The sequence below is a fragment of the Lissotriton vulgaris genome, chromosome 2_1 (assembly GCF_964263255.1).
Source record: "Lissotriton vulgaris chromosome 2_1, aLisVul1.2, whole genome shotgun sequence".
Classification (NCBI taxonomy): domain Eukaryota; kingdom Metazoa; phylum Chordata; class Amphibia; order Caudata; family Salamandridae; genus Lissotriton; species Lissotriton vulgaris.
Window position 1 is genome coordinate 521,730,506 of NC_141687.1, and position 24,443 is coordinate 521,754,948.

Consider the following 24,443-nt stretch of genomic DNA (forward strand, 5'->3'; position numbering starts at 1 on the left):
CTGCTTGAAAGCTGCTCTATATTTCACGTGAATGCGCTGCTCCCAAGGCAGCACTAGTTCACGGCTGCCCTAGGGGCAGCGCATTCAATGTTATAAGGTGCACTCTCCTTGTTTGCGCAGGGTGCACCTTTTGATAGGTGTGCCACCAAGGAAAATGCACTGCATTCCATTATACAGCCCTTGGTGTGTACATTTGTTTTTTAAAGGTGACGGAGCAGTGCTTTGTGTAGTAATGACCTCCTGGCTGTGAAATGTTCAGACAGAAGAGATGTCCACATGCAGAAAACTATTAATTGTCAAAGCATTGTGCCTGTAACTGTTTGGGGTCAGGTTGCAGAAGTGCGTAAACCAGTGTGCATTCTAGACTACAAAAAGCACAAGGGAGGTGTAGATAGAGAAAATCAAAGGTTAGAACCTTCCAATGCTGATTGAAAGTATGTGGTACAGGAAATTGGCTGTTCATCTATTTCATTTAGCATCCTTCAATGCTTATGTTGTTTTACAAGATAGTTCTCGAGAATCCAAGATGTCTTTCGTATAGTTCCAGCAGTCTGTGAAAGGTGGCTTGGTTACAGTTGAGCAGGTAAGTTTTCCTAGATTCCGAGTGTGGCTGATGTGGCTAGATTGAAAGATCATACACAATAAGATGATGGACGGAGTGCTAAAAATGTTCAACCACTCAACCCCAGTCACAGATCTGTGATTAATCCATCATTATTTTGCTCACTATGCCACCCCAGTTTAAACCCAGCCAAATTCAAATCAGTCTTGACCCTGTTCCTCATGGGAATAGTCCAACACGAACTGCCAGGTCAGGTCCTCCCTGGACCAGAAACAAGCATCTTGGGACCTGTTTCGGGGTTTTACCCCTCATCACCCAGGCTAGCTTGAATCCAGTGTCAAAGTTAGCAAGGCACCCACATCTGGGCTTACCCTGCCAAATTAGGGCAAACAAAGCAAACACAAGGCGATAACAGACGGAGCGGGCAGTTCGGGCTGGACTGTTCCTTTGACGAACAGGGTTCAGACTGGTTTGGATATGGCTGGGTCTGAATTGGGGTGATGAAGTGTGTTAAAGAACGACAATGGATTCAACCCAGATCTAATAGTGACTGGGGGTGAGTGTCTGAAAAGTTTCAGCACTCCGTCCATCATCTCCTTGTGTTTGCTTGAATTGAAAGATCACCACCGTCCTGAATACATTACTCCAATACCTTAAAAATACTTTCCTTGTTAGAGATGTAGAGTCTTGAGGTTTGCAAAGGCTTCTAGGCAAAGAAACTTGGGGAGCTTTGCAAGTCACCCCATCTTGGATTCCCCCGGGTGTCTAGTTTTAAAAAATATGTGCAGGTTTGCTTGTTTTCCCTAGGTGCCGGCTAAGCTAGGGACCAAAATCTACAACTAGACACATTGCAAAAAAGGGTCAGTTTTCAGTGGAAAAATGTGGAGCATCCTGAGACCAGTTTCATGGTTTCACCCCTCATCAGCCAGGCTAGCTTAAATCCAGTGGCACATCAAGCAAGGGACCCACGTCTGGGCATACCCATGACCACATAGGGTGGTTATAGAAACACAACAAGATGATGGACAGAATGCTGAAACTTTTCAACCACTCACCCCCAGTCACAGATCTGGGCTTAATCCATCGTTCATTTGCTCACTCTGCCACCCCTGTTTGGACCCAGCCTTATGCAAATCAGTCTTGACGCTGTTCCTCATGGGAACAGTTCAGCCCGAATTGTCAGGCCAGGTCCTCCCTGGACTGGAAAAAAGCATTCTGGGACTGGTTTTAGGGTTTCACCCCTCATCATCCAGGCTAGCTTGAATCCAGTGGCACAACAAGCATGGGCATACACATGACCACTTAGGGTGTCCATAGAAACACAACAAGATGATGGATGGAATGCTGAAACCTTTCAACCACTCACCCCAGTCACAGATCTGGGCTTAATCCATCGTTTATTTGCTCACTCTGCCACCCCAGTTTGGACCCAGCCATATGCAAATCAATCTTGACCCTATTCCTCAATGGAACAGTCCAGCCCGATTTGTCAGGCCATGTCCTCCCTGAACTGGAAACCAGCATTCTGGGAATGGTTTCAGGGTTATGCCCCTCATCTGCCAGGCTAGCTTGAATTCAGTGGCACAGCAAACAATGGACCCACATCTGGGTATACCCATGGCCACTTGGGGCTAACATAGCAAACACAACACGATGACGGATGAAGTGCTTAAAATATTTAACCACTCACCCCCAGCCACAGATCTTGGTTTAATCCATCGTTCTTTCGCTCACCATGCCACTCCAGTTTGAACCCCGCCGTATGCAATTTAGTCTTGAGCCTGTTCCTCAAGGGAAAAGTCTAGCCCATACTGTCAGGCCAGGTCCTCCCTGGACCGGAAACAAACATCCTGGGACCGGTTTCAGGGTTGCACCCCTCATCAGCCACACTAGCTTGAAACCAGTGGCACAGCAAGCAAGGGACCCACGTCTAGGCATACCCTTAGCCACTGAGGGTGAACATAGCAAACACAAAAAGATGATGAACGGAGTGCTAAAACATTTCAACCACTCACCCCCAGTCGCAGATCTGGGGTTAATCAATGTATCTTTTGCTCACTATGCCACTCCAGTTTGGATCCAGCCATATGCAAGTCAGTCTTGACCCTGTTCCTCATGGGAACAGTCCAGGCTGAACTGCAAGGAGAGGTCTTCCCTAAACTGGAAACAAGCATCATGGGACCGTTTTCGTGGTTTCACCCCTCATCAGCCAGGCTAGCTTGAATCCAGTGGCACAGCGAGCAAGGTCTGGGCATACCCATGACCACTTAGGGTGAACATAGAAACACAACAAGATGATGGACGGAATGCTGAAACTTTTCAACCACTCACCCCCAGTCACAGATCTGGGCTTAATCCATCTTTCATTTGTTCACTCTGCCACCCCAGTATGGACCCAGCCATATGCAAATCAGTCTTGACCCTGTTCCTCATGGGAACATTCCAGCCCGCATTGTCGGGCTAGGTCCTCCATGGACTGGAAACAAGCCTTCTGGGACTGCTTTCAGGGTTTCACACTTCATTAGCCAGCCTAGCTTGAATTCAATGGCACAGTGAGCAATGGATGAAAATGCGTGACCCTTAATTGAGTAACGTCCCCTGGTCACAGCCTAGGCCCCATGGTGAGGGTTGTAAATATTCACAAAAAGGTTTCAAAAGCGGATTCCAGATAGTTCTATATCTTTATTCTCTTTTCATTTTTCAAAGTTCATTCTTCATATTAAATCATCCAGACCTCTAAATACATTGATGGTTTGTCCAATGCATTTCGGCTAGGTCATAGCCTTCGTCAGGGACATGCTCTACAAATCAAATAATCACAATTAGGAATTCATCAGAGGCTACATTACTCATACAATTTCTATATCTCATTGAGCAATCATTAGTATAATGCTCACAATCCCTCATACTCGAACTAAAAGATCCAAAAAGCAAATATAAATGAACTCATTGAAAGCATGTGGTATTTACAACAGTTAATAGCCCTTTCTCCCTCATATTAGCGGTAAATTAAACGCTAAACATTGCAGAATTTCTTGCCTCCTAATCTCTGCGAAAAAGGATTTTCAAAACGACATCACAACATTGTTATGGTAATAGGTTCTCAACCAAATAGATCGTTGGCGCTTAGAAGATTTCATCAAAAAAGGGTTTTTTTAAAAAGCAAAATCACTAAACCGTTACATTTAACAGGTTAACAAACTAATTGGTCTAAGATGTAGAAAACGCTTTATGCGTCAAACCAAGAAGTCTAAACGAGTGCTAAATGTCCGCGGGTGAACCGCGTTCCAAAACCAGTAGAGCAAGGTTTAGCGCACGCTTACCTGTTCACGGTAAACCCTGTTCCCGAACGCCATTCCCCAAAAGGTGCTATCTCCCGACCGAGGTCGGGCATGTTAGTTAAATCGCTATGTGGTTTAGCGGATATCGAAAACTGACTTAGTCCGTAGGGGTTACTTTTAGGCGGCCATGTTAGGTTGGGAAATGAACAACGCTGCATGATGTGTCTATTAGGACTGATATAGATACCAATGCAAGATTAAGGCCATAAGGGTGAAAACAAAGCCCTAATAAAAGTGTCAGCCAAAAACTTCTCGTGTAAAATGAAAAAATAATAATAATGATAATCTCACAGTTCAATGAAGGATCAACATTCTCGGCAATCAATCAAAATCATGCAAATACAATAATATGGTCAACGAACTGTTGTTACAGATAACAACTGAATTCAGTCCGATCATTCATGCCAACTGGTTTCAAGGTTCCCAATTTGAAAATCCAAAAATTTTCTCATTGTAAAAGAGTTTTGTGATTGTCTACACCTTCTCGTTTTTTTACCACTTCCAGGATAGTGTATCTGAGTTGGCTGATGTTATGTGAAGCTTCAAAAAAGTGGTTGGCTACTGTCGATTTTATATGTCTATTGCGAATGTTAGATTTGTGCTCATTGAGCCTGATCTTCATCTTCCTCTCTGTTTTGCCCACATATCCTTGTCCGCATGGACATTTCAATAGATAGACGACATTCATTGAATCGCATGTTGCAGATACCCGTAGTTTTATTTTATATCCTTTGCTGGGATGAGTGATGTTGTTTCCTCTAATTATGCAGTTGCAATGAATACAATTGTGACATGGCAATGTTCCATGGTAGGTTTCACTAATGTTCTCCGCCTTAGGTTTAATCATATTGCCCAAATTTATTCCTCTTTGATATGCAAATAAAGGTGGTTCCTTGAAAATATCGTTGAAATCTGTCTCTTGAGACAATATTGGCCAATGTCTCAGGATAATGCTCTTAAAAGGTTTGCTTTTCGTTGTGTATTTTGATACAACCACGACTCGTGTGTTTTCCTTCCTAGTGGCTTGAATCAAAAGATCATTCCTGTGTTTTTGCGCACATCTGGATTTAGCATTATCCAATACTTTCTGCGGATATCCTCTCATTTTGAATCTCGTTTCCATCTCCATGATTCTAGTTTCTGCCATTGCCGGTGATGACACAATTCTTTTCACTCTTAACATTTGGGAGTAAGGTAAATGCTTTTTCAAAGGATCATTGTGAAAGCTGTTGTGATGCAATAAATTATTGCGATCCGTCATTTTGCGGTAGATGTCTGTTTCAAAATGAGATCCTTTCCTGCGTACTTCAACATCTAAAAATGTGATTTTGTTAGTGTTCATCTCTGATGTAAATTGAATGCGTCCATCACGAGTGTTCAACTCGTGGATGGCGTCCTTTAATTCCGATTCAAGACCAGTCCATATTATGAACATATCATCAATGTACCTTAGTATGGTTTTAGTCTTTGATTTCCAAGGTTCCTGACTTAGGATGTGAACAGTTTCGAAATACTCCATATATAGATTCGCATAGACAGGAGCTGCCGAGTTTCCCATAGCAGTTCCAATAATTTATTGCATCACAACAGCTTTCACAATGATCCTTTGAAAAAGCATTTACCTTACTCCCAAATGTTAAGAGTGAAAAGAATTGTGTCATCACCGGCAATGGCAGAAACTAGAATCATGGAGATGGAAACGAGATTCAAAATGAGAGGATATCCGCAGAAAGTATTGGATAATGCTAAATCCAGATGTGCGCAAAAACACAGGAATGATCTTTTGATTCAAGCCACTAAGAAGGAAAACACACGAGTCGTGGTTGTATCAAAATACACAACGAAAAGCAAACCTTTTAAGAGCATTATCCTGAGACATTGGCCAATATTGTCTCAAGAGACAGATTTCAACGATATTTTCAAGGAACCACCTTTATTTGCATATCAAAGAGGAATAAATTTGGGCAATATGATTAAACCTAAGGCGGAGAACATTAGTGAAACCTACCATGGAACATTGCCATGTCACAATTGCAGTCATTGCAACTGCATAATTAGAGGAAACAACATCACTCATCCCAGCAAAGGATATAAAATAAAACTACGGGTATCTGCAACATGCGATTCAATGAATGTCGTCTATCTATTGAAATGTCCATGCGGACAAGGATATGTGGGCAAAACAGAGAGGAAGATGAAGATCAGGCTCAATGAGCACAAATCTAACATTCGCAATAGACATATAAAATCGACAGTAGCCAACCACTTTTTTGAAGCTTCACATAACATCAGCCAACTCAGATACACTATCCTGGAAGTGGTAAAAAAACGAGAAGGTGTAGACAATCACAAAACTCTTTTACAAAGAGAACATTTTTGGATTTTCAAATTGGGAACCTTGAAACCAGTTGGCATGAATGATCGGACTGAATTCAGTTGTTATCTGTAACAACAGTTCGTTGACCATATTATTGTATTTGCATGATTTTGATTGATTGCCGAGAATGTTGATCCTTCATTGAACTGTGAGATTATCATTATTATTATTTTTTCATTTTACACGAGAAGTTTTTGGCTGACACTTTTATTAGGGCTTTGTTTTCACCCTTATGGCCTTAATCTTGCATTGGTATCTATATCAGTCCTAATAGACACATCATGCAGCGTTGTTCATTTCCCAACCTAACATGGCCGCCTAAAAGTAACCCCTACGGACTAAGTCCGTTTTCGATATCCGCTAAACCACATAGCGATTTAACTAACACGCCCGACCTCGGTCGGGAGATAGCACCTTTTGGGGAATGGCGTTCGGGAACAGGGTTTACCGTGAACAGGTAAGCGTGCGCTAAACCTTGCTCTACTGGTTTTGGAACGCGGTTCACCCGCGGACATTTAGCACTCGTTTAGACTTCTTGGTTTGACGCATAGAGCGTTTTCTACATCTTAGACCAATTAGTTTGTTAACCTGTTAAATGTAACGGTTTAGTGATTTTGCTTTTTAAAAAAACCCTTTTTTGATGAAATCTTCTAAGCGCCAACGATCTATTTGGTTGAGAACCTATTACCATAACAATGTTGTGATGTCGTTTTGAAAATCCTTTTTCGCAGAGATTATGAGGCAAGAAATTCTGCAATGTTTAGCGTTTAATTTACCGCTAATATGAGGGAGAAAGGGCTATTAACTGTTGTAAATACCACATGCTTTCAATGAGTTCATTTATATTTGCTTTTTGGATCTTTTAGTTCGAGTATGAGGGATTGTGAGCATTATACTAATGATTGCCCAATGAGATATAGAAATTGTATGAGTAATGTAGCCTCTGATGAATTCCTAATTGTGATTATTTGATTTGTAGAGCATGTCCCTGACGAAGGCTATGACCTAGCCGAAATGCATTGGACAAACCATCAATGTATTTAGAGGTCTGGATGATTTAATATGAAGAATGAACTTTGAAAAATGAAAAGAGAATAAAGATATAGAACTATCTGGAATCCGCTTTTGAAACCTTTTTGTGAATATTTACAACCCTCACCATGGGGCCTAGGCTGTGACCAGGGGACGTTACTCAATTAAGGGTCACGCATTTTCATTGATTATCAGTACCCTGAGGGAGGGTACACCCTGGAGCACGCAACAACTTCCTAAGAAAGAGAAAATTTCAGAGTGCAGGCGTGAAATAATTAACAGAGAGCAATGGACCCACGTCTGGGCATACCCATGGCCACTTAAGGCGAACATAGCAAATACAACAAGATGATGGATGGAGTGCTGAAACATTTTAACCACTCACCCCCAGTCACAGATCTGGCTTTGATCTATTGTTCTTTTGCTCACCATGCCACGTCAGTTTGGACCCAGCCATATGTAAATCAGTCTTGAGCCTGTTCCTCAGGGGAGCAGTCCAGTCTGAACTGTCAGGGCAGGTCCACCCTAGACCAGAAACAAACATCCTGGGATTAGTTTCGGGGTTTCACCCCTCATCAGCCAGGCTAGCTTGAAACCAGTGGCACAGCGAGCAAGGGACCCATGTCTGGGCATACCCTTGGCTACCTAGGGCGAGCATAGCTAATACCACAAGATGATGGGTGGAGTGCTGAACCTTTTCAACCACTCACCCCAGTCACAGATCTTGGTTTAATCCATCCTTCATTTCCTCACTATGCCACCCCTATTTGGACCAAGCCATGTGCAAATCAGTCTTGACCCTGTTCCTCGTGGGAGTAGTCCAGCCTGAACAGCCAGGCCAGGCCCTCCCTGGACTGGAAACAAGCATCTTGGGACCAGTTTTGGGGTTTTATCCCTCATCAGCCAGGCTAGCTTGAATCCAGTGTCAGAGTTAGCAAGGGACCCACATCTGGGTTTACCCTGCCAACTTAGGGCAAACAAAGCAAACACAAGGAGATAATGGACGGAGCGGGCATTTTGGGCTGGACTGTTCCTTTAACAAACAGGGTCAAGACTGATTTGGATATGGCTGGATCTGAACTAGGGTGATGAAGTGAGTTAAAGAACTACAATGAATTCAACCCAGATCCAATAGTGACCGGGGGTGAGTGTCTGAAATGTTTCAGCACTCTGTCCATCATCTCCTTGTGTTTGCTTGAATTGAAAGATCACCACTGTCCTGAATACATTACTCCAATACCTAAAAAATACATTCCTTGTTAGAGATGTAGAGTCTTGAGGTTTGCAAAGGCTTCTGTGCAAAAAAACTTGGGGAGCTATGCAAGCCACCCCATCTTGGATTCCCCCGGGTGTCTAGTTTTAAAAAAATGTGCAGGTTTGCTTGGTTTCCCTAGAGGCCGGCTAAGCTGGGGGCAAAATCTACAGCTAGACACATTGCTAAAATGTGTCAGTTTTCAGTGGAAAAATGTGATGTGGCCATGTTGCTTTATGGCGCCTTTCCTGTCACGGCCACTTGCCTTATCCACACAAGTTTGGTACCATTGTTATTGGGAGACTTGGGGTAATGGTGGGTGGTAGAAAGTTTGTTGCTCCCCACACATTCCAGAAATTTCCATCACAAAAATGTGAGAAAATGTGTTTTGTAGTCAAAGTGCCAGGTTTGCAAGGGTATTCTGGGTAAGAAAACCTCATGAGAGCCACCTTTCATTAGAAGTTATTTTCTTGGTGGCTAGTACATGTATATGCAGGGTTATTGAGCTACAAGTGATGTCTATTGAGGAACCATACCTTAAAGTCCATAAAGGTAGGGTAGTTCTACGTACCCATGCTCACTTTCTACCAAATATAGGATGCTGATTCATTATCAGCCTATTGTAATTTCAATCATTTTGTTTACTAACCCACAAACACTAGCTGAACAGTCTCTAGACACTCGAGATGTTAGTAGGACTCAATTGCAAAACATTGAGCATAGTTGCACAGTTTGAAAGAAAAAACAAATGTTTTTCATAACCACAAAGTAGGAAATCTCGCTCTAAAGGTGAGCTTTTGTATCTAGATTGTTGTTACATTTAATCATATTTGTTACGCTAAAGCTATGTATACCCATATTGCAAGTGGAAAATGTAGCTTACTTGTAGTTCTCAGTCTGACTCTTGTAATGTTGTAGATTCACATGCTCCCTGTCATCTCCCTGGATGCGGATGTGATGATCTTTAGTGAAAATACTCAATTTTTTGGGGGACCAGAGATGAGGATTGTTGCATACTTTTCTTTATTGCCAGTTCAGCAGCCATGTTCAACAACTTCCTAAGACAAAACCAAGCTAGCCAAACAGGTTACATAGCCCAAGAGTCCTAGAGGAAAAATTACAAAGGTCAACTGAACAAATAGTCCAGTCATTGCCAAGGATATTAATGACAGGACTCTACACAAGCCTTATATTCTTTTCTTGTTCCTCAACACCCAAAATAAGTGATTATTTCTTGTTCTTATATGTATTAGTACGACTGAAAGTTTTGTTAGTTTCAATATGTGTGCCAATATGTTGCTGCAGTGTTTAACCTTGCTCTGTCTCTTATATGCCTGCCTCCCAAGACAATAGAAAAGTTAGATCAAAGGTTGCAAACTTCTTTAGCAGCCCTGCAACACAGAGAAAAAGTGAGCTGATATCCTGTTACCCTATGCACCTTTGGCGCAAATAGTGGCCATGCCGCCTGAGCAAAATATACCAATATCAATGACTAAGGAAAAGCAAAATTACTTTTGTCATAAAGGGCTTTAGGAGAACATTGATGTTTTGGTTCTAGAGTCTCTGCACAAGGTATTCCCTTTTGTCTTTAATCCTATTGGTGGAGCACGTCAAGGCACTACCCCTTGCTATTCTATTGGAGAGGTCCTCAAGGCATTAACACCTTGCTGTTCTTGGGGACACTCAGCTGCCCCCATTTGGTTCTTCCCCACAAGGTGGAGGGCTCTGGGTTTCTGCAATCTGTTTGCCCCCTCTTGACTGAGGAAGGTCCAAATCTAAGCACACTCTCCTTTCCAATGCCTTCAGATTATGTATTCTACGAGGAGAAGGATGGAGAATTAGTCAGACTCATTTGAAGGCCCTGACAAAAGTGACAATTCAGGCAGAATTTAGTGCCCCCAGGTAGCATAAGCAAAAGTTACACTATTCCCTAAGCTTGCTGTGCCATGTAGCATGTTACAAGGCTCTAGAGCACACATAATATGCGTTTTTGTGAATGCCTGTAGTTGCAAACATTAGTGCATGAAGCCAGATCATGTGTTTAGGAAGCTTTGACATTTCATTGCTTGGAGATTGCCAGCTGGAGTTCCCTGGGTAGCACTCTAGACTTCATGCCACAGTTTGGTCAGATTGTACCTTATATTTGCCTTTTTCCTGAAGAAGAATGGATTGTCAAACCTTTGCTGGGAGGAAGGACTTTTGAGTCAAGTGAGCTACTATTAGCTCCCTGATGTAAATTCGATTTCCCCTGGAAAGGTGTATTTCTGCTGCTGCTGTTATATATGGCTCTTCCAATAAGGCTTATGAATGTGTTGGTTTTAACCCTTTCCATAGCTAGTTTAACCAGACTTTTGGGAAGTCCTTGTTCTTTTCCAAGCCTTTGGATCTGTAGATATCTGTGTTCTTTGTGTGGCGGTTAAAGAGAGAATGTCCCAAGATATGAAAATGCTACATTTTCTGGTAAGCCTATGATCAAAGAGGTGAGATATAGATAGAGAGGATGAAGGAACGGATGGAGTTGTAGTTGATAAGAATATGTCAGCTGTGTCTTTAGCAGCTCTGATGCGGTCTGAGGTAATTAACCCCTGTCAGAGGGTGTTTTTTTGCTCACAGGTACGAACACTGAATGTGTTATCTGAATTAACAAGATGCCCTCTGGATGCAGGAATCGAGTCAGGAGTGGCACTTTATTCAAACAAGCAAGTAACAAGTGTCAAATAACATTGTTAATCAAGAATAAAAACATGAAATTTAGCAAATATTAAATTACTGCAATTCAAAGAGAGAGTGAGAGAGAAATTGAATATCAAAAAGCAATGTAGTATAACCTTACCTAATGCTAAATCAATCAATACATCAATCAGCTAGCTGGGAGCACCTCATCGTGTAATACACTGTATGAGTTGATCAATGAGCTGGTCAGTGGACAGTCCTTTTATACAGTTTTGATGAGGTGCTGGTGACCGCAGAATCAAAACATTAGCAAGTTTTTAACTGCAGAACATAACCAAAGCTGGATATTTAATTGAAAATAATTCACGTCACTTCTCGGAAAATTAAGAAACAGAAGTTACGAAAAGGTACAAAGGTTTATCAAAAGGTTGCAGGTTATTTCCACCCATATCAATGTCTTAGTTTCAAAAGCTAGCAAAACATCAGGTGAGAAGTTGTGGAAAGTTGTAGTTACCCACCACCTCTACTCTTAGTCAATCTTGTTCTTCTAAATGTCAGATGTATCTTGTTATTTCTTCATAATCTTGATGTACAGTAAGATGTGTATGCAGAGGTTCGGGTACTTGGTTTTCAGGAAGGCAGTGACCTGAGGTCAATGGCCTTTACAGGAGAGATACATCTAAGGTTACAGAAGGGCATGAGGCCTACTGCCTCTGTAGACCATCAATGTGAAAAGACACCAGACTTTGGTCTGGACGGCCTAATGCACTGCCCTCATCACTCAAAAGAGTGTAACACAGAAAAACTTATATAGTTATCAGTAAAGGTTTAACATTCAGTCAGATATTAATCACAGTGTTCAAAACATCAATAAAATAAACAACGTCGCTTTATCTTCTTTGTAATACAGAAATTTCTTTATGTTAAATCCAAGGACAATGTTCAAATTCACATAATCCTAGCGCAGAGGAAACAATTCTTCAGTATCAAGTATGGTTAAAAGTCCCAATGCATTTCGGGCTATACAGTCAGCCCTTTATCAGGGGAATCTAGAAAAACGATATCCATATTTTAATATAAAGCAATATGTCTGCAAACATTTAAACAACGCATGAGGAAGCGAAGGAAGGAAAACTGATGGAGGTATTAGGATGACAATGAGAGTGGAGGGAAAAGAAGAAAGGTATCTTTACAGATTAGCAAGTGTACCAGGCTTGGTCAGTGAAAAAACGATACGAAGTGATATAAAAAAATAGATTTGTGATTCAAACAGTGGGGTGGTTCGTGTTTGTGCGTTAACATTCAAACGGGTGAAATAAAGTGAAAGAAAATAAAATAGCTGTACAAGCATGTGATCTTGGCATTCAAAGTTGGGTTAAAGGGGTGAAGAGCGCGAGTTAATGCTATCAGGTGATGTTTAGACATACTGGTGAGCGAGCGGGACGATACAGGTAAACGTGAGTCAATAGAACCGAGTGATGTTACAACATGCTGGTGGACATACAAGCCGCTAACGGGTCGATTAGTACATGCAAGAGACTGGTTCGAGACGTGTATAAAAACTTACAAGTCAGAGCAGAACGCTCGCGGTGTCATTAGCATCGAGTCCACATCGCGAAAAGCAAGAATGCACAATCTACCAGAAAAAACACAAGTGAACACGCGTATATTTCGATAGGTGGGGGTGACGGAAGAATAAAAGAAACATTACTCACCAGAAAGCGTTACATGGTCACCTGATGAAAAAAGTTGTCTTCAACACGGGCTGTTCTTTACTCTGTGAGTAACGTACAGAGTATAAGGAACAAGAACGACTAGGTAGCATTATTAATAAATTGGCGGTTAAGGTTAAAACACTCACCGAAAATAGTGCGCGGAACGGCTTGCCGGAACACCGGTGGTTACTGGCTCAGTAAAGCGTGATCTAAAACGAGCCGTGCATGCTAGCGGCTCCATGTAACATCAGTAGAAAAAAGTGGTAGTCGAAAGTGGACTAAACTAGTGGTGAAGGAGTCGGCCATCCTAGAGTGAGAGAGTTCGGGACCGGGTGAAAGTGCATAGCACTGAGACTGAGGAATAACGATAAAGATTAAAAGAAAAAAGGAAACGAAGTCCAGAGGAACAACAGATTCAATACACAGTTATATATTATGCGTAAGTATTGAGAAAAATAATAATACATTAGCATAGGTCAAAAGGGTACATTCTGCTTATCAGTTGCTTTAAAAGCAGTTCAGATGACGTCGATAAGAGAAAACTTAAGTTACAGGAAACAAGCTAATTCAAATTTGTCGTTAAGTCCTAGCTGGGTGAGTGTTTGCAAAAACCAAATCCAGTATGTTTCACGCTGAGATAATAGTTTATTGATGTCTCTGTCTGATCGTTGTTCAATGATTTCTAGTACCCCACATTTCAGTTGCGCTATATTGTGTCTCATGTTGCGCCAGTGTTCAGCTATGGGGGAACTTGTAGTGTGGGTCCTGATGCGACTTTTGTGCTCAGTGATCCGGATTCGTAATGCTCTCTCTGTTTTGCCAACATAGAAAAAATCGCATGGGCATTTGAAAAAATAGACCAGGTGATGACTGTTACAAGTTGCATTAAATTTAAGGTGAATCGGTTTTCCTGATCTAGGATGATTGATAGTATTCCCTTTGATCATATTGCTGCAATTTGAACAGTTCATGCACGTGAGCATTCCTTTGTAGAGCACTCTCGGACTGGTAGGTTCATTCAGAATTTCTTATAAATTGCTTGCGCGTTAGTAAGCGAACATGGGTGGCTCACAAAACATTCCTTTAAAGTATGGTTCTGATTGTAGCAACGGCCGTTACTTAGAACTGACGAACTGAGAGCCAACCGAGTGTTTTTGCTCGAGATTCTACAGTTTTGCTTATTCCGCAGCTATTTCCAATGGAAAGACTGTTTCTTCTTACAATCTAATGGTACTTCAATGGGATTTTCAGGAGCCCCCAGGCCCATGGGAATGAATGGCAATTACCGAATCGGTAAATACCGATTCGGTAATTACCGAATCTTACCGATTTGGTAAAAAATACCGAATATTTACCTACATCAGATTTACCGATTCTAAAATACCAAATCGGTAAACTTCAGTATTTTAGAATCGGTAAAAATAATTTACCTACATCTAGCCCTTACATTCTAAATTACTTAGGAAGGGTTAAACCTCTCTACGAATTAATCAAACCTGATTTCAAAACAGTTAATTGGACACAAAAACACACAGAAATTTTGCATTCAGTCCAAATGGGCATGTTGGCAACGACATATTTACAAACTTGGGTAAACGTACTCAACCTAGTGATCCGAATCATCCCAGGAAGATGCAGATTCACGTACTTAACCTTTAATGAAGGAGAAAAAGTACCAATAGCTTATAAATCACACTTGTAGACACAAGCAGAAATTAAATTCACCACTACAGAAAAGATTCTGAGAGCTCTCGCACAGGGTAAGCGCATAATGGTCGTTACTCCTGTACCTGCCCTAGAGGCAGTGACAAAAGCGAGCATTCCAAATGCAAAGGCTTTACATCCGAAATGGATACAATGGGTTAATTCTCTTGCTGCAACAGACGTTGAATACGTTTTCGACCCCTATTTGAAAACAAAAGAATTTCTACAATACGAACAAGAATGTCCTCTGCCTACTGAAATTCTGCCTCTAGAACAGTACGAATGTATAATTTATACAGACGGATCAGCACAGCCCGCAATTGGGGGTAAACAAGCTTATAGTGCTGCATGTGCGATCATTAAAGGTCGCTGGCGAGATGGCAAATTCTAAACTATGGTCACTAAAACTCAATCTCTAGGAGATTGTACAGCTCAGTGAGCTGAACTACAAGCATTCAAGATGGCGCTGGAAAATACTGATAGCGAATTCCCCACACTCATAGTGTGCGATTTCTATTACTGCGTTCAATCTTACAATGAATACTTGCAGAACTGGATTCAAAACGGTTTCAAAGATGCAAAAGGTGGCACAATCAAGCATAAATTGCTTTGGGAACAAGTAGTTCAATTACAAAAAGAACTACAGAAAGCTTACGTGATCCATACACTGAGTCATCAACTTGATGGCGTTCACATTGCAGGGAATTAATTGGCTGATGAAGCCGTGAAGGCAGCTGTGCAAACGGCTTCCGTAGCTGCAATCACTCGTTCAAAAACGAAAATAGACGGTGAAGTAATGCAAGCTGTCACTGCGTCAAGCAAAGACAGTGGTAAAACATTACCAAAAGGCTTTCCACTCAAATACTCATACATAACTGATGCAAATAATGTTCCTTTTGCTCGAATCCCTGGAGTGGGGGATAGAGTAATTCCAAACATGGAACATAGATTAGGACTAGTCTCAGCAGCACATGAAGGGCTTGCCTCTGCGCACGTAGGTGTTTCTGCCACAGTGTTGTTATTAAAACAAAGATACTGGTGGCCGTGCATAAGGAAACAGATCAGAAACTATGTTTTGGAATGTGAAATCTTCCGAAAAGATGAAAGTGTCTACAGTGAAACGTCCTGCGCAGATGCCCCTGTTAATATCAGATAAACCATTAGATTTTGTTTATCCGGACCACTTCGGTCCCTTACAGAGGGATGGCAACTATAAATATATCATGGTTGCAGTGGATTCATGCTCAAGATTCATTTGGATGTGGCCTCAGCACTCGGCTGATGCTTGAACTGTTATAAAAGATTTGCAAGTCTTTATCGTCACATAAGCAGTCGGCATGCTACATTCTGACCAAGGTCCTGCGTTTAGCTCAAAAGCTTACAAAGATGCCATGGCCAATCTGGGCATTGCATTGAGGTATTCTAGTCCATTTCATTCTGAGGGAAATTTGGTTGTGGAGAGAAAATACCGGGACATAAAGCAATCTATAACAGCTAGGGTATTAGGCTCGGGTGACGGGTGGGTCAAACATCTAATAAGTGTCCAACGTAGTCTTAACAATCTGCCAAGAAGTTCTCTAGGGGGAATCACTCCATATGAAATCCTTTGTGGAACTAGAATGATTGTCCAGGACCTCGATCATCACACTTCAGTGGTAGAACAAAAACCCTTTGATATCAAAGAACGTTTGGCTGTTTTGCAGGACTTAAATGAAACAAGGAAAAATCAAAGCAACACATTGCAGAAGCAAACGACCACTGAAGAAAAACCACCCGTCCCAGCAAGTTCTGCCTGGATTCCAAAGATTGGGGATCTCGTCAGGGAAAAGATTGCGGAAAAGAAGAAATTTGGGCCTTAATACAGACAACCAGTACCTGTTTTAGCATTCCACGATCAATAACAGTGTTACTGCCGACCCTTGCTGGAAGAAAGGAGAACAGGTTCGTGTCCATCGACCTGATAAAACCACATCATGTGGCCGATCAGAAGTAGTAGGCCAAGTGGACTCCAAAGATGTAGTAGATGACCAAATCTGGCTACTATCCAAATCTGGCTAATCTAAGAGGTTCAAACTGAGAGACCTTTGTGGAATCTGCAGTACGAAAAGAAGGACTATGAAACAAAGCCGTGGAACTTGTATCTCTTGAGACCCAAATAACAGTTCGTCAAGAAACGCCTGTCTACAATGAAATAGCATCTGACTATACAAATATGACAAGTGATCAAGTGGTTCCAGCAATTTCAACGAATCCAGATGCAATCCCTACAATTGACAAAACTGCCTCTGGCTATTTCATTAGCTTTGATACGTTTTCCAAGGATCCCAGTGAACCTGAAACAACGCCAGTAAAAAGAACCTTCAAAGAACAAGCAACAGAACTTTTTCAACACCTGGAAAAGACTTATTTGGCGTCACCATGGGTTAAACTTTGGATTGTGTTGGGTGTACTTTTTCTTCTACTTTGGTTCACTCTTTCATTAACTTTGGGAATGCTGATAAATGAGAGATATAGTAAAAAGGGCACAGCAAGTAAGGACATCAACTTCCTTCTCAAGCCACACAGATCATCTCATCGTGAGCAAAGAGACTTGTCATCAGTGAACATCACAGCCATTCCTATACCTGGTAGTATAGCTTGGGACAGAACGAATTATGACATCTTTGATCCTGCAGAGCTGTTGAAAATTCTACACCAATTCAAGGTTTCCTTGAGTGACTTTGTTTCATCTTGTACCTTTTCTGATGATTGGGACTTTGAGACTGTTAATAATATGATGTTAGACTTAGAAATGTCTGCAAAATTTATGAATCATGAATATTTAGAAGGTTCATCAGATTATGAACAAATTTACTGTTATAATCACATGGTCATCATTTCTAGCATAAATCTGCAAACCCTATAAATTTACTAAAATGTAATCAATGGGAACATTGTCCAACGCCATCAAAGGGTAGCTCACAAACATTTTATGACAAATTTCCATACTTTTCAGGTTTTAATGTCTCAAATCCAGAAACAATTTACTTTAAAAATGTCAATAAGACGGGAATGAAAAGTATGTTGAGTAATACTAAGCAATGTTATTCTGCGGCCTTTTATGCTCAGCTGTCCACATTAGGTTTTGACTTTTGGAAAGACAGTATTGAGATAAAAACTGTCTGGGGCACAACATACTGGCAGGTGTAGGTACTAGAAGCTTTATTAAGAGCCTGCATCATCCCTTTTTTATTTATTTTATTTATTTATTTAATGCGATTTTATATAGCGCAAACTTTACCCGAAGGTGTTAGAGCGCTTTACCTAAGCACCAGTTTCAATACATAAGGACTGTTTTTAAATGACGCTGTTCAACAGACATCTGTCTTGGCTTAGCTAAGATAAAAGATTTAAAACAATCATCTATACCTACACCTGCACCTGATAGTAAGAATACTACAGAGGGGGTGGTCGACGTAAAAACTATTTTACTTAAAAACAGAACAGATCCTGATTGGCAAAAATGGTTAATCTGGCCCACATACACAAACAACTGTCAAGATAGATTCCTAAACAAAAGCCAGGGTTTCAAATTCACTAGGCAAGATCCAAGATATGTTGAGACAACATCCAGGGACAGTGACATCATACAGTGTAGGGAAACTGTGCCTTGAGTAGGTACAAAAATCTACATTAAAGGAAGTAAAACAACACTTATCTTTACTTAAAGATGACATTGATTTAAGGAACTTCTTACAAGGACCTAAACCGCGTCAAAAACGTTTTATATACGCCGGTATCTATGCTATTTATAATGAGGTTTGGAAAATTACGCAAGCAGAGACTGCAGAACGAATATGAGAAATTGATCGTATTAATTTAGAGAAAACTCTTTCTGTAGTTGACAATGGGTTAACAATTCTGTCATCCAGAATATATTCTTTGGACAGCATAGTATGGTCTGGCATAGACATAATGGAACAGGACTTGGTCATGTTGCAACATGGTCAGTCACAATTGCGTTCTATAATGCTTTTAGGCTGGACGTTACAAAATCTTCGTTCTGGCTATGTGCCATGGCGTCTAATCAATACCACGTCACTGTTTTCTGAATTTAACCTAACAGATAAACAAATCACTTTGGTACAAAGAGGAGCAAACTATACGGTGCTGAACATTGAAAAACTGGAAAGATTACCATTAAGTGTTACTGAGAAACCAGCAACAGAATGGATAATACACAGTACTATCATTCTGCCGATTACAATTTTCCATTTTCAGTATTGTTTGAAACATATACCAACAGGCGTATATGAAAGGTTGGGTAAAGAATACATCAAGACATCCTGGGATTTACCATATACACATAGATGTTGCAGTGGTGGAAAATAAGTATTTCTTAGTGGTACAAACTGCAAAAACGCACTAAGCAGTACACTTTTATGCCAGGGTATTAGCTTACACGGGGCCTGCGATGGTTCCTCGAACAACTTCACCTGCAAGGTTCTTCAGATGCAGTGATTGATCCAATTTATGTTGAATGATCATAGCTGCTGTGGCATGTTGCCAGGAATACCCTATCTCGTAAGTGTGTCATCCAGGGTCACTTGCTGTATGCAAGTATTGTTTCCAAAAACCAAGACAGACGGGGAGTCGCTATTGTGGCCTTCACTGAACATCTCTTCTATACGGATTGATACTTTAAGCAGAATGAAAGCCATTCTTTTACAAAAATCTGTGCCACTGACCTCATCCAAAGAGACATATGATCTGCAAGTTGCAAGGACTTCGGCAGAGATACATGCCCTTTTAACAACAAATTGCCCTATACATTTCTCAAAAGTGTTAGGTCGTATCTTAAACATGTCTGATACCAGTGGTATTGTGCATGTATTTAAGACAGTTTTTTCGGGACTGTTAGCACCCTTTGAAGCAGTCCTAGGTATTTTTCCAAACTTTGTGCACTCAGTGTTTGGCGGCCTGCCTCTCATTTTGGGACTCGTAGCAGGGATACTATTTTTGCTCCTTCTGCTTTGATATGGCAAGTCAAGTCACCATCGACACCCAGATCACCTTGGAAAACACCCTCTTGGCAATGAGGTGTTGTGAGCGCATGATACAGATTCTGGGACCTACTCGTTTAAAAGATTTGAATACCACATGGTTTCTAACTTTCAGACCAATCGGGCAAGATTGCATCTTACCTGTTCTGCGATGCCTGCTATGTGGAGTAGAATGCGTGCTAGACATCTGTCTGACACTCCCATCAGTCCTGCCAATGGAAGTTGATACTTTGCTTGGACCAGTAACGGCTCATGCACTGTGTTGTCCCCAGTGGCTACCAATCCTGATGATGACATTCGTTGAGATCTCACAGACGCAACATGCTGACGGTGAGATACGTGATGCAACAGGTGCACAGGTACCATCTACTTCGAACATAGCTAATGCGACTGACACTGAAGACGAAGCTTCTCATCTATGTGCTGTTGATCTGCTTAACGAAGTAGTCCAACTTTCACCTACAGTAGTAGACAAATTCTTTACCAGCTTAGAAGATTTGATGTTTTCTCCAAACAATGACACTGACTTTTGACCTTAGCACACAGTGTTCTGTGAGGCTCTGAATTCGACCTTCACTTTCCAAAAACAAACTTCTAACTTTGGAACTCTATTTTTCTGTGATTTGACTTTTTTCCAAAATTGAACTTTTTTGGGGGGCACAAAGTAATCTGCTTAAAGTAGAACTATTCCTAGAGAACAAGAATTCTTTGAATACTTCCAAGAGACAATATTTGACCTTGTCCACAACCAAAAAATGTATCTATTATGTCATGGAATGGTCTCGACTTTTCCTTCTGTATTTAAGAGCCATTTCATAAATGTATTTTCATGATTCATTCAGATAGCGTTTCTTAAATGTCTTCTATATGCTTTGAAAGAAACATTGCTTTTAAATGCGTACATCACAAATGCTCTTTTCATGTACAACCATTTCAAATGCATTTTTATGTATTTTGGGTGGGATTTTAACTCATCATGTTTAGATATGTTTTATGTGTTTAGATCTTAGTAATGTCATACATAATAAAGTGGAATGGGTGTTGTGTGGATTTTTAGGTTCCGAGTGAATTTTCCCGATTCATGCCCTTATATAGGTACAATTCACATTGCCCTAATTTAGGCATAGAAATCATTCCCTTATTTAGACATAGCGCATGCAGACCAAATACAGGCATGGCTACTTCCACCCGTACCAAACGTCACAACGATTTCTAAGAAAAACGGCTTAAGCAGTAAGGGACCTTCCTCTTGTTTGAATATTGATTTGTCCAAGAAATTATGTACTTTGCAAAGATCTACTATTCCCTAGGGGTTCTTTCCTGACGATATCATGCCCATCTTTACGTCAAACTAGACACCTTTAAGGTATAAATATGCCTTCACTTGCTCTAGCAAGACGCAGTGGTTCGGAGCAGTTCGACTATCTACTTGCCCGAAGCAGCTTGTTACAGCAAGTGCTGAAGGAAGCCGACCCTCCAGCTGACGCACTGATAAAGAACCTGTCCTTTCTCCCACTGAGAATCAAGTGCCATTGTTTCCAAGCTCCCTTTGCGGGGTGTTGGGAAATCGAGTCCCGAACCAGAGATACTAGACCTACTTCATTCTAAACTAAAGGTATGAAGCTGATTAGAACCTAAGAGAAATCTTGGATTCTTGGCAAAGAAAACTAAACCTATGCTACACCACACTTACTTCTTCCCTCGTACTAGACTTAGGTTAGGTACATTGGGGTAGGCATATTTAGAAGCACCAGTTGAGTATTTTAGTCATTGTTATTTATGTATGTATTTTTATATGGTTTAGAAACCATACAATGCTCTTACAGTATTATTTTATTATATTGTTCTCGCTGTACGCATTATACTTTGCATTCTGCATTCCGATTGTAACAGTTCACTTTAGTTGCATGAGAAAGAAGACTGTTCAATAAACCATTTTTTATTAAAAACGCCCGTCTCTCTGCAACTCTGTAGAAGCGAAGCATGCATAATTGACTGAGTGAAATGCTTATCTATTGTTTCCGCGACACTAGAGATACATTTCTTATTCTTGGGAAACAAAGTTGTCATGTTTATGCGGTTGTCAGAAACTAATCCCTTCTCTTATGAATTCTAGAAAGTTTCTAGTGACCTCTGAGCTAGCTGGCATTCACTATTAAGTTTAATATATTCGATAGAGACCTAGTCGACCTTAGTCCTACATCTAATCTATAGGATATGTTATTCGAATGCGCAGAGCCTATTGGGAATATAGGAACTACACTACAGTATGGGCATGAGGGCCCATGCTGCCTCTGTGATAGAGAAGAACAAAATCGCCCAAAAGGGATTGCCTAGGCAGCATGGATTCAGGGACTCAACCAACCCCAACCCTATGTTACTGTGGAAAACTAGACAATGATTCACTTGTGTTATGTCAGGGGTATTGTGACCTATTAAGTTATCTCACCATTTTCAATTGGTTGGTTGTTGGTGCAGAAGGACCCCAGTCTTTTACGGAGAGCTAAAGGATTAGTTGAAGGACATGCTTGCCCAGGTCATAAATAGCTCAACAAGCTGTGGGGCCCTAATAAGCTTGGTACTACAACTAGATTACCGTTTATCTGAGTGTTTGGGTTCAACGAAAAAAAGACGGATGCAAAACCATCCATCAGACTGGTACGACCATGACCATCCATGGATCAAGGAAATCCCAGACAAATATGAACTACTGGACCACCACTTACCATGCAGCAAAAAGAGAAACAATGGCAGGCCAACTTATGATGATATTGCGGATAGGATGGATACTTTGCCAGGGACTGTGACAGAATACACAAGTGCGGCCCATCCATAGAAAAAATGCCTGAAAATCTGTCCATGTTGGAAACCAGTACCTTACGATGACTGTATCCTTAATTCTTCCAGGGCTTCCTTGTATATCTGTAGTTGTGATGACTGACTCAGGTGCAACTAGAATATTTTTGATTTGCAGTTTGCTCGATGATACCCAATTTCCCTGCTTATTTAGCTTGTACCAAAACCAATTAGATAAGTACACAAAACGTCTCAAATTTCCAACACATGTGTGTGTATGTATTAGCACAACCACAAATAGCACTGCAATATTTTTTAAACATTTGTTTTCACAAAGAGTCAGTTCATCAGCAAACACACATTAATGAACAACAAATCATGGGCCTATATATAAAACAAATTCTCCGTTTATTACAAATCATAGAATTAAAAACATATTTTTTTTCAAAACATTTCATCACATTAAAACATTAATGATTAACGGAAAACAAAGTTGAAACTGCGTTTCAGTGATTAAAAGGATGTATACCTCCTTCAGGACAGTTTTCTTTTATTTTCGCAAAGTTATGATTGCTCCCCCATAAGGGTTAGAATGAAGGTAGACGTCAAGATGTAGAGGAAACACTTTAAAATCTCCCAGGATTGTGCCAATGGGAGAGGTACTCCAGGTACAAGGACCTTCGTTGGAGTCACCGTCTAATAAAAATATTTGTGATAATCGCAACAAAACCTGGAAGGAGCCTGTTTTTAGGTCTACTTGCAGTCGCGACTGGATATCGACTGGGTCAGGGCATCACCTTGTGATTAACGCCTGAGAATTGATAGGGGGATCTCTTAAAAGTATAGCGGACTCCCTGCATCCAACGTGGTCCTTCTCCTGTTGTGTACTTGTTCATTATACTTACCCAGTCCCTATTTGTAATAGTAGGGTACCCCCCTCCCTTTTGTTTACTTTTATGTTTACTCCCACAACCAATTAGGGCAGTAGATGGGCCACGGCTGTCTTCAGGGCCAAGCACACAATAAATTGTTATTTGAAAAATGTTTTGTTTGCGAAATCGTGACTAAAACATTTAGTTTGGCGTAATTGATGCATCTATGTATTGAATGGTTCTTGGTTGGCCCCGGCTTAGGAAGCAATATTGCCTACTTTCTTCTAAAAGGCAGGGCCCAAAAACTAAACTTGTAGCAGTAGTCACCGTCCTTCTGTCCCAATACCAGGAATTTACAGTCTTCTTTTGCATAAAGATGGCTGAAACCCTACCTCCTCATATTTTCAACTGTCAAATAAATCTTGGATTTAGCTAAGCTACAATGTAGCTGTGTTTATGCACTCATAGACAAGTAAACATAACATTTGAAAGAATAGCTGGATAAATATCTGACCGACAACTTTATTAGGTATTTAAAATACCCTGTTCCTCACCCTTATTTTTTGTTCCCAAGAAGAGCGAAGAGCTGAGGGCTACCATAGCCTACAGAGCAATAAACAATGCAACTGTCAAAAATCAATATAACTTGCCTTAATTCTTGTACTATTAGGTCGCATAAAAAAGAAACCATCTTTTTGAAAATTAGACTTATGTGTAAAGGTTTGGGCTCAGGATCCTTGAGTCCTTCTTTTTCACCAGGGTTGAGTGAGATATGGGGGATCCTTTCCAGTAGCTAATTTGCCGTCCAGGGAAAACAATCTCACTGAACAACTGGTGCCTGCCAGAATGAGCCCCAAAGAAGGCAAAAGGGCCAGGGGCATACAAAAAGTCTTAAGACAATGGAGCAGAAAATGGAGCATGAGGAAATGGATACAAGGAGACTAGAGAACAGCAATTCCGTAGTACAATGAAAAACTGCAATGGAAACCAGGATAGTTGAAAACAGGAAGAGCTGGAGAAAAAGGAGTGGGGAAGACGATAAAAGAAGCATGACAACACATATTCATCCAAGCCACA